Here is a 12,701-nt window from a genome sequence, read left to right as displayed (position 1 = left end):
ACTGTGGAATCATCTCTCATCCACATTTTAAGATGTTACAACTGTATCTCTGTTTCACGTCTGAAGAAACATCTCCTTTCTCTTCCTTAATCTCTTCTCCTTTCCCCTTTCCTCTTTTTTCTTCTCCCTATTGAGTAAAAGTATTGATTTAAGGTAATTTATATGCAAATACAGTTATTTCTTTTTTTATTTATCTTTAGCTTTTTTGAAATTATTTGGAACGGAATATGTTTTGTTACTTGAATTAAAAATAAAAACTTTTAATTTTATTAGTTGTTTGGAAGAAATTGCCACTTGGCAATAAACCCGCTATTGTACAATTAACATTATGTACAAAAAGTTGAATACATAAATAAGTAGTTACAATGAACTATATAATTTATTATTATTTTATTGTTCAGCTTTGTTCTATAAGTTGTTTACTTGTGACCCGCTTGTTAAATATTGTCCACTCTTTCTTTAATAACTATTGCAAAAATAACTTTGGTAAATCAAGGCATGTGACTCCAATTTAAGTGCTTTGCCGAGAATAAAAAAATAACGTTTGTGGCGTAGTAGCATTCATTGTAGATTCGTTAGGAATTTATTTCAGACAAAATGGTGAAAGTTACAATAATTTTGTTCAATCCCTAACTCCCGGTTACTACGAAATCCAAGGCTTAGGGATCTAAAGCCACTAACACAACGTATCCTAAGATTATTTAATATTACTTAGACGCGCTCTACACTTTGTGTATCAATGGAATCTTCTAATTAAAACTTGGCTCAACTCAAAATATATTAACATTATTAAAACGTCAAACTATTTATCATGATAGACATGTATTTGAACAAAGAGGAGAAATTACGTAAGAAGGGTAATATAAGTAAATATAAGTTTTAATATTTGAAAGGTTAATGACCTGTTATTTGCATGTATTTACACTCCACTATTTAAGATGTATGTAGTTCACTCAAATTAATTTATTTACTACTGCGTAGTTTCGGGAGGAACAGTACCTTCCTTCTATAGTGTATTTCCGAAGTTCAGAATGAGGAATTTCAGAGTTTTATTTATATATTTTCATTATTTGTTAATATACTATTTATTTATCCAATTTCAACAGGGATGGAGAACATTAAACAGAACTCAATATGTTCATCCAGGACATTGAACACTCCTGGGGCCACAAAAAAATAAATTTCTCCGAGCAAAAGTCGTATGTGTTTTTGGTATTAAATAAGCGGTAACGCGCGATGTTTCAATGAAGTTTTATGATGGGAAAAAAATACGGCGGCTTCTACTTTGCAATGGTCATGATTTTAGATGCTCGCTTCATGCACGCGAGTATCAAGTCATATCCCTGCACACAATAATAAAATGTCCAGATATTTTTTTTATAAAAAAATTTTTTTTCGTTCTTACGAAAGCCATTTTCAGAAAGAGTGTACAAGTTTGGATTTTGTTTTACGGGAAGAGACCATTACAGAAGACTGGCTGGAGATATTGCATAGATTTATTTACTATTAAGCATGTTGTCCAGATGTTAATTGAAATATATGTTTGTGTAATATTTTTTTGTTGTTATTATTTAATAATGTACATATTGTACATGCTTTTATTTTCCATTATGTTGTATCCCAACTTAACACAGGGCTCTTGGCCTCATAAAGTTTGGGATACGTTATTATTAATTTTTTTTAAAATATATGTATTTGTATGAATAAAAAAAATAGAGCTGCTTATTTGGAATTAAATTAAGTGGCAATTTCAAACACAAAGTTAGCTTCAGTTTGCCGTAAAACAGTGGGCCTTCCTCAGGTTAAGTATTGCCAAATCAATATTAATTTGCATTGTAATCACTGCAAAAATCGATGTTCTTGGCTTTGTTTTTAAAAAAAAATGAACATTTCCTTATTATAATTATAAAAAATGCACAATTAAAATATAAATTAAAGTAAAATAACAAAAGTTTTGATACATAAAAATGTATTTAAAATATGAAATATAAATAAAAACCGTAGCGCGCTCGTTTTTACTTTGGGTATTAAACAAGCTTGTTTTTAACTCCTTTTTTTGTTAATTATTACATAGAAAATAGACTTAAGAGGATACGCGGTCTGAATTTTCTTCATAAGAACGTATTTTCTCCCTGGATTATGCACTAGAGCTTACACATTATAGATATCCACCATTGGAGAGTCGAAATCTTTTGTTTTTTTGGTAAACTGTATTCCTAAGAGCAAACACCATCTAAAAACCCTTAAAAGAGTATCCTTGTTTCATCTGCCGTCTACAAGGAAAACTTCTCTCTGATCTCTCGAAAAAAATGGTTCAGTTTTGGGGTGCGGAAAACAGGAATAAGAGAATTCGATTTGGTCGACTTTAGGTAGACATAATCAGTCAGACGTGAAATTGTTTTTTTCGCACGGTATTCGGGGAGGAATCTGCGAAAGAGTGACAGAAAAACTATATTCACATGCATATTCATCAAACCGCTCCATCGCCACATATTCTCACAATGCATAGGAAATAATCCAATGGCAAAATAATGTTTACAAAAAGTATTAACACTGCAAAAACTTTGCTAAATTAAGATTTTTTTTCATTTAAAAAGTGTTTTTAATCCAAACCGTCTTTTGACGTTTTCTTAAGGAGACGAAGGGTCGAACGAAATTAAACTTTTGAAGGTCGTCATAAAATTCACAATTGCTTTAATATCATTGCGAGCGAGTTTGTTTTATAAGCCAGTCAACTCAGACATTTTTAAACATACTTTTCAGGTATGGGACAAACTTAATGATTGCATAAAGTACCCACATTAAAAAAAATATGCAACTTGAATTGCATCTTAAATATAAATATATTTTTTAAATAATTAGTTTTTATTATTTACCTAAATATTCAAATTTCAAGAACATTTGCTAAAAGCTGTAAATGAAATGAAGACATGAGTGAATAAAGGTGTTATGTGACAAAACCAAAAGCAGAGAAATCTGGGGTTAAGGTTTTGAATAACGGTACAACAGACTATTTTCACAAATCAAGAATAACGTTAAAAATATAATGTATATTTAGAGCGAATTCCTACGATTCTAATGATATAACCATAGAATTAAGAATAGTCCAGAAAGACCGTAGAATCATTTTTGAATACATCGGACTGTGTCCAAAAAACTCCCCACTTCGCCCCACTTTCCCCGTGCGCATGCGTGAAGTCGCCGCCTAATGTTGCCGGATCGGGAAAAATTAAATCATAACCCAAATGTAAGGTAAAAAAAAAGAAATTTGTTGATTCCTCTAAAATTTTTTTGTACACGCGGAAAAATTGTTCGACATAAAGGAGTAGATAAGTAAAGGGTCATTTAATAAGAGTAATTTAATCAATGATCTTTGTACTCAAAAAATTTAAAAAAAATATTTGACATGAACGGGTATTTTTATGTAATGATAAATAATATTAGATGTTTTAAAGATAATGTCGGTCAAATGTCTACTACGGTGCTGTTTAATCCGAGATGTCTAATTTTCATTAGTTCTCTCATTAGATGAGCAAAGTAAGGTAAACAATTTGACTACCCTGGCAACACTAACAAAATATCCATTTTGTTTTCTTTGACAATCTGACAGATGGAAAATTCGAAGAGTTGTGGTAGAGTAGGATTTGAACCTCGAACATTTTATCCGTGTGCCCACAATGCTATGATGGGACCAAAACTCGGTCTCGATATTCCTGGTATTTTTAAACAATGAAGCAAGCTCAGAATAATGAAACACTGTTATTCAATTATCACATAGCAAACTATGGCTTTCAGAGCCTCGATTATGATAGGAAGATAAAAACGTCATACCTTCACCTTGACGGTATAGCTGAAGATAAAGTTTCTCTAGCGATTACGAAGATACACAACCGACCCTCCACCTTCAAGTTTTGAGTAGAAACATCGATATTAAACAACGGGAAGCGTACGTCAGGGTACACATATCTACCCACTAAAATAACAAAGCATTAGTATGACGTCATAATTGAAGATAAAATTCTCACGACCGATTACAAAGATAAACTACTGAATTATGGGTAATTGTCAGTTTTAAAACGAGCGGCTAGATGCAAAAAATAATGTTGCTAGATTATGCACTAGTAACAAATAAGAGTATCTAGGCGTAAAAAAAGTTGCGACTATAAAAAGTGATTAGTTATTAATTTTTTTTCATTTATTTTACTATCTTTCTGAGTGTGCGTATCGAGAGTCGGACTTATACTCGCTCAGTAAATAAATACTGACATTTGTTAAGCAAACCGTCTTGGCAATTCTAAAAAGTTATATAAAAATCATGTTAACGCGAGCATTTTTTGCTTGAATTGGGATTTATTAAAATTTATGATCACTTTTTTTCACCGAAGCCTATTTAAAATATATATGAGAACTATTTGAAATGTTAATGATGGAAAGGTAAAGACGTCATACATCGAAAGATGTCGAGATGACAAATAGATAGAACATACCGAGGTAGATTCAGATATATATATGTTTATAAGAAATATTGGGATAATTTATGTAGAGCTATTTTTGTGAAAATAACTTACAATAAATAAATATCCCAGCACTTCTTGCAGCTACAGAGCGCGTGGACAGTAAACAATCCAGCCCCTTTTACATTTTTTTATTTTATTTTATTTGACAATGAATTTTAGAGTTTAAGTGATATTTTAAAAAACGAAATAAAAATAAATTGATAAAAATAGAAGTTAGATTACAACAAGTCTTGCAGCTACTGAGCGCCTGGACGGTTGGAATTCTGGACCCCATTTGCTAAATTTTTTTTTTTTTAGTTGATAACATTTACCCATTGAAGCTAGATTACAAATCGTCTTGCAGCTACAATGTTCATGGAATAGTGAAATTCTAGAAACTTAAAATTAGTACAGATAGTACATAAGTTAAGTATACCGTTTCGATATTTACAGATGAAGATAGCGTTCATAATTGAGACCCTGGCACCCATAACCAGAATGAAATGATTAGTAAATTTTTATCAATACCTAAATTATTTTGGTGTAAAATTGGTCTCTTTTGTTAAAATACTATGAAAAAACTTGTTATTTGTATCGTATTCAATGTGTTATTTTATGTTTATTTCATCTTAGTTAATGAAGTATACATTTTTTATTTATTTTGTATAAAATACATTAAAAGATATAATCCGGTTGTAAATACATATATTAAAAGATGACAGTTAATGGTTAAGCGCCAAAAAAGCTTTATTGGCGCTTAACCATTAACTATATATACAAACACAGGCAGAATGGTAATAAAATTTATTAAATGAAACATTTAGCAAAGAAAACAATTCAATTTATTTTTGATCACTACTTCGTAGTTTCGAAAAACATAATTTTTTGTTTAAAAAAAAAATGCTTTAGTTTTTTTGATTATTTTATCATCACCATTCCCTTTTTCGCACCTAATGCTGCATAGGGCACTGCATTGGTACACAGATCGCAGCTTATCTTGATCATTTTTTTTGTTACATGAAGGTAAAATGATCAGTTATGCTTTAGGAGCCAGTCCAGGGACTAAGGAATATTATAGTGTAAAAACATTTCATAAATATTTAATGTCAACCATAACGGGAATCGAACCCGAGACTTCTTGCGTGAAAGGCAAACGCGCTAACCACTACACTAATTATTCATTATTATTTTTATTATTTACTCAAATATTGAAATTTTTCTACCATTTTCTTCGTAGTCGTAAATAACTTGTACCGGAAGAAATAGAAATCGAGTTGTGGTAGAAAATGATTTGAACTCCAAACCTTTGGTCCGTGGGTCTACAATACTACCAGGGGACCACAGCCCGGTTCGGATCTTTCCGTAGAAGGGATTCTCTTGTTCTGGTCTTCGAAGCCTCTGTCTCAGTTCACCCAGGGAGTCCTTTGTCTTTGGCCGTTCTGTTATTGTAAACACCCATTTTTTTATTATGTTTGTTGCACAGTTAAACTCCAATTATTCTGATTAATGCGTTCTAGACGTTATTTGTTATGCAGAAATCTAGATTAAAAATTAATTGTATTTTTGAAATTAATATGGATATTGTGGATAAATATTTGCATACATAACTTTAAAAAATAAATCGTTAAAAAAAAGTCCCAAAAATAACGCGGCATGTTTGGCATTGATAATTGTGACGTCAAGATTCGTGACTTTGTACTATAAAAATGTTAACATTCAAAAACAAAGTTCAAAATTAACACGAATCGTGACGTCTTAGGGGCGTGGCTAATGCAATGACCGTTTTCGCGAGAATACGAAATTATGAATTTAAAAATATTTTTTATGTTACTAATAAGTACATTTTTTTTTACTCGACAGTATTTCATTGACCCTTATTGCTTTAAAATTGTGAAAAAATTAAAAACTTACTTAAACATGTCCTGCAAAGTTAATTGTTTTGGCGAAGATTGATATTATAACATCCCTTTGTTTTTTTGTTTTCTGATAACGATTTGACGACCAGAATGACTGAAGTTCAGATGGACGAAGTTCTAGTGTATTTTTCAATGATTATTTTTTTTAAAACTCAATTAATGTGTTCTTTGTTTTTGTATCATTTTATTTTTTTGCATCCATTTCCTTTTTTTTATTGTGTGGATATTATTCTGTTTTACTATTGCCTTTGATCACTATTTGTATATATTTTTTTTGTTTTTTTATTTTTGAAATCAGTTTGTAAATTTTGGATACCAATTTTTTATTTTTAAATACAAAAAATGTTAACTTTTTTCCATGCGCAGCTGAGAGTCCCCCAGGACCTTATAACAGGTCTGATTCGTTTCATAAGAATTTTTTCCTTCTCTGTTGTAATCAATACCAATCTTGATAAATTCATAGGGGGTGGAATCAAGCCTAGTCTAAAAACATTTGGACACATTGAAAATATTTTCTAAATCTGTAGAAACACCATAAAACGCGTATTTTTTGCGATGGATTTACTTCTAATTCAATTTGCCGTAATTTCATTCGTAAAATGGTAATTTTGTCCCAATAAAACATTTAATTTATTTTCCATCTCTTTTACAACCCAGGAATCATTTTAAAAAGCTTTGTTTTCTGTTATTGGAGCAATAAAAAAGGTTCCATCGTGTAATTTTGGTGGAACAATAATGAAAGTAGGTACTCTTAATTAACGAAGTATTTTATATTTGACCTGTATCAATCGAATAATGAAACGATGGTGCTTTGATTTGATTTGACTTCTAATCCGAAGCGAAAAAGTTACAAGACCTCAAACAAAAAGACTGATCATTATCAATACTTAATGTACTCTTCGACATTCCTAACTCAATGACTAATTATTTGAAAAATGACACTCTTCGAAGAATACAGATTACCTATAATGACAGTTTTAGTGACATCGTTTGATTTTAATTCTTAATTTTTACTTTTAATTTTAATTCTTTATTGAAACTTTTAATTTTAATTAAAACGTTTAATTTTAATTTTAACTTTTACTTTTGATTTTAATTTTTAATTTCAACTATTAATTTATATTTATTTACATGTACATCTACTACCTGCATCTAATTAATTATTGTTAGTTGTGAATTTTTACAAATAAATAAAAATGTTCATGGAAGCAGAGAGAGAGGGAGGAAAGTAAAGTTGGAGCTATACAATGTCTTCTCCCTTTTACGTACTTTTTATTTAATATTCATATTTTTACTTTTTTAGAATTCAATTATTTTTCCTCTCTCCTTCTGCATTCATAATAAATTAGTGTGAAATCTGTAATTGGTCTTACTTTTTAAAATTGTTCTTTTGTACCTTGTATTTATATAAAGACTGTATGATTTCCTTAATAAATAAATAAATAAATTAATTCAATTCAAATTAAAATATTTCCATGGTTCCTATTTGTTTATATATTAATGTTAATGGCATCAATGTCCAATATGGTAAAACTTTTTAAAAATCTAGAAGACATAAATGAACTTCCATGGTGGCTAGGGCTTCCAGTCTAGAAACAAATTAGAGTCTTGAGACGAGACTCGTAAACCAAAGTCACGATATTTTGAGACTTTTCGAGGCTTCGAGACTATTCGATACTAACGATAATTAAACGCAGTTTTGCAGAAATTACCAACCAAGTTTGGTCTACCAATGCAGTGACCTATGCACCATTAGGTGCGGAAAGAGAATGATGATGATGATCATGCAGAAATCAGTCAGTTCACAATTTCGAAAAAATGAGATATTGGTGTTATCGGGTGCAGTAAAGTCAATTCCATGTTTTACAAAAAACATCAATGCCGCTTTTGTACAAAAAACTGATAAATGATTAATACGATTCCAAAAGATGATCTTTATGAAAATAGTGTTGATCACGAAAACAGCATTTCTCAATTTGCAGAAAACACCCACGGCACTAGAAAAATCTTTCGAGGTAGATGCTGAGTGGAAGATTCATGGCTCCAGAAATCGTGATTTCTTAAATAAATTAAAATGGATAAATACGTATTATATTTTTATCGATTGGTTAATTTAAAAATGACTAAATTTTTTTTAAATACAGAATGTCACCTCATACATTCAAAATTCGAATGTAGTATCATTCGAAATGAGATCTGACTGTTTCCTGCAAAATGCATATTTTAAGTTGTTTGGTCAGCCAGACTTTAAAAAATCACCGAAATTCCTTTAACATATAGGTAGAAACATTATTTTTAGAATTACTATAACAAATTAACTAAGTAATTCATTACAATTAGGTACCTTAATATAAAGATTAAAAAATGTCCCCTTTTGACTGTGTTTAATATTTTTTTTAAATTAATTTATTTATTGCGTTCATTGTCCTCTTTATTTTATTTTTTTAAGCGCTGGAGTGGCTTTTTCTCTTAAACCAGACAATGATAGGCATAAGTCTTGTATATGCCTACTTGCGTTGCGTAATCTTTCAGATTACATTCTTATGAGACGGCTCTCCATTTCTGTTGAAATATCTGTCAATCTTAAAATGTATTACGCTCTGTTTTTAACTGATATGTCTACGTGTCCATCATTATTTGTTAGTCCAATGAATACACGATATAAAAAAGTCAAAGGAGTTTATTTTTGTTTCTTCTTGTTTCAAGATAATGATAGAATTCTTTGTAACGTGGTATCTGATCAAATATTCGGTTAAAAAAATGGTTCGTTATAAGTATCATGTGGTTTTTATTACTACTCAATACAAAACACTATTACAAGAAAACATCTCGGCTGACCAATAAAAGAGATTATGGTAAAAAAGTAAACTATAAATATTAAAATTAATAGACAAATAGTCAAAACAGGAAAGTAATTTACGGGTACCACAATTGAGAGTATTAGATGGGTACTAGTAAATAAAAATTCTTTGATTTTTATTTAATTTAACTTTTTTTTTCACAAATTTAGCTTAAATAACATTGTAATAATTTTTTTCAATATTAGTATGTTTAAAAAGTTCTACATTGCCTGTGTATTTTTTAATTATTGAATTTTATAAGATAAAATGTCAACAAATCAGGGTTGCTTAGGAGATAATAGCGTTTTAAAAAAAATATTGAATTAAATCTAAAAATTGATAGATATTTGGACGCAGATAAAAAACCATTTTAAGAACGAAATTTGATGCATTTACAGGGCTTATGATCTGTTATTGACTGGATTAAGTGATCAATTAATACAATGATGAAATTGAAAAAAATTACAGTCTCCAAAGTAATGTGGAAATCTGAAATGCACTGTTGTTTATTCTACCTGAAAGCTCTAAAAAATCTAATAAGATATTTTTTAAGTTAGTTAAAGTTACCTTAGTAACTATGTAAGTTAATTATACAGTCACGGAAATTTAAAATGTTGCAAGGGATAGAGAGAATATACATTTTTCTTAAGAGGAAAAATAATATTTAAAACTGATAATATTGTTGTTTTGTTAATATAAAAATACAATACTTACAGTATTTGACCGAATAAAAGTATTAACTATTAATGTAAAAACAAAAACAAAAACAAGAACATATTTTACCTCTTTTGAACGATTTTTATGTTTGTTTTTACCAACGGTATAAATACCCCATAATTACCTAATAAAATAATAAAAATCATAAATAGGTATGTACCTATGTATATGTTCATCAATGATATTTTTCTACTGTTTAATTTACTTAATATACCAAAAAACGTAAAAAAGTATTTATGGATGTCAAATGAGCTGAATTCAAAGTCACCACACAAATTTTGTATAATTTATTGTGAATTCACCGTAATTTGAGGCGCTTTTCTTCCGCAATACCCCCTCTTTATTACCTACCTACCCAAGTAAACGCCTAAATAAGGAAACCATTTTTTTGAATCAGGGTGGAGGTATTGAATATTGACATCCATCAATATATTTTATTATTCCAAGTAAATGAGCTGTTTATAAGTCACATTTTTTCTCATAAACTTGATTATTTCCTAAAATCATCATTTTTATATTCCGTTCAATGATTCGAAAAAAGGGAAATGCTAAAATTGTTGTTACCCTATAAAAACAAAAGAGTATATGCCTCGTATAATTTTGCATTCGTATATTTTTTTTACATGACTTTTAATGTCATCATCATCATCATTAGCCGTCTCTTGTCCAATGGTGAACATAGGCCTCCCCCTTTAGTCTCCATATTTCCCTATCCTAAGCCAACCCCATCCAACCACTTCCTCCAACTCATCTTATGTCATCAGACCAACTTGTCTGAGGCCTGCCGACACTTCTTCTACCCGTTCTGGGTCGCCATTCCAGGACTTTTTTGGTCCATCTAGAGTCTGTGATTCTGGCTATATGACCAGCCCAGCTCCATTTCTGGTTGGCAGCCCTTTAGACCACATCGGTGACCCTTTTTCTCGCTCTAATCCATGTATTGGTCTCTCAACGAAATACCCAGCATTCTCCTTTCCATGGCTCTCTGTGTCTCTGATAATTTGTGTATTTTTTTTTTCGTGAACACAAAAGTTTCACAGCCATATGTCAGAACAGGGAGAACACAAGCATCAAAAAGTTTCTTCTTTAAGTAATGTGTGTGTAATTTAATGTGTGCTTTTAATGTACGAGATGTATTTCGCTATCCGATTTTCTTTCTTGGGGATATTTTTCTGAGTAGTATTGGGAAAGGAGAAATATGGAAATACCAGTTTTTATAAAAATTGAAGTAATAAGAGTCTATGAAATGCTGTCAAATGAATTATTTTTTTTTTTCTCAATTTTTAATTACCTCCTTTCATATTTCTTCTTTCTCACCTGCTGACAAGCCGGTGAGAATAAGTCAATGAAGACTAAGCGGGGTTTCTTTTTAAAACAACAAAACATGACATAGTTAAAGATCAAATCCATTTTCTAAAAGGGGGTTCATGATTTCATCAAATCACGAGGGTTGGATTCCAAAAAAGGAAGCTTTTTGATGGCATATATTAATTTTATTTCAATGATTTTAGTTTGATTGCATTTTTTTTTGCATGTTTCAATTTTTTAAATATTTTGATTGCATGTTTCCATTTTTCAAATATTTTTTTATATTTTTGTAGGTAGGTTACTTTCATTTATTATTCAATTTATTTTTGGTTGAATATGAGAAAATTCTTTATAGTTTTGTACTGGGATATGCACGTTAAAACGTAAAAGAGAAGGGTTGTTTATCTCTTTGTCTGTGTCCGGGAGGATGAAGAATAAAGATTTATGCGATATATTGAATCTTATCACGGGGATAGAGAATAAAGAAATTTGAGTATTTTTTTTTACATGCGAATCTCTTTGCTTTATTCATGACTACACTGATGATTAAACGTAAATAATGTATAAAAATGTTTAAAAAATGAAATAAACTAATACATTTTCGTCGATTCAAACTAATTTAGTGTTTTAAGAAAGGTCGCAATAACGTTTTAAATGAAAATCATCATATTTGAGTTTACGTGTTCACATTTATTTGACGTTCAATTTTCAGTGTGGCCAAATATGAAGCAAAGTATAACACATGCAACAAATAAAAAATCCGAAATCAATAACTTTCTAGGGGGTAGAGAAGATTCAGAATACCACTCCAGAGCGCAAAATAGAACTTGTACCCTCGACGAGTGTTTTCGACTCAATGACTACTAATAAAAATCCTGTGAATGGAAATCAGCCTCGCCAATCATGATTGAGGTCCTAGGTGCAATTCCTGGCTGGGTGAACGTTAAATATTGATTTGACGTAGTTCTACACCGCAATATTTTATTCCGCCTGAATCGCAAGAATGACCTGTGTATCAAAAGTAATCAAGATTCGCAGCACTGAGGAAATTCAGTGCTTGTTATTGTTTAAAAATAATAAAAATGTTCTACGCCACAAGTCCTTAAGAATCAACCAATGATTGATAGTGAGAGTGTTGTGATAGATTTCTTGTTTCATGGAAGCCAACTAACCAATCAGCAGAACTCACCGACTTGAACTTGTGACGTCACAGGCGGAGTAATCACAAAATTAAATACCTACGGTACATAAAAAATAAAAATTATGCTGTATCAAAAATATTATGTCTTAGTTTTATACCATTAATAAATAAAAAAAATAAAAAAAGACTGAAATTCCTCATTAAAGTACCTTTTTTTATATGGGAGTTGCTTTATTTTTTACCGTGCTTTTATAAGGTTTATATTTGAAAAATATGATTTTTC

The sequence above is a fragment of the Micrasema longulum genome, unplaced genomic scaffold (assembly GCF_059751315.1).
Source record: "Micrasema longulum isolate JH-2025_06_02 unplaced genomic scaffold, ASM5975131v1 h1tg000883l, whole genome shotgun sequence".
Lineage (NCBI taxonomy): Eukaryota > Metazoa > Arthropoda > Insecta > Trichoptera > Brachycentridae > Micrasema > Micrasema longulum.
This window is presented reverse-complemented; position numbering follows the sequence as displayed.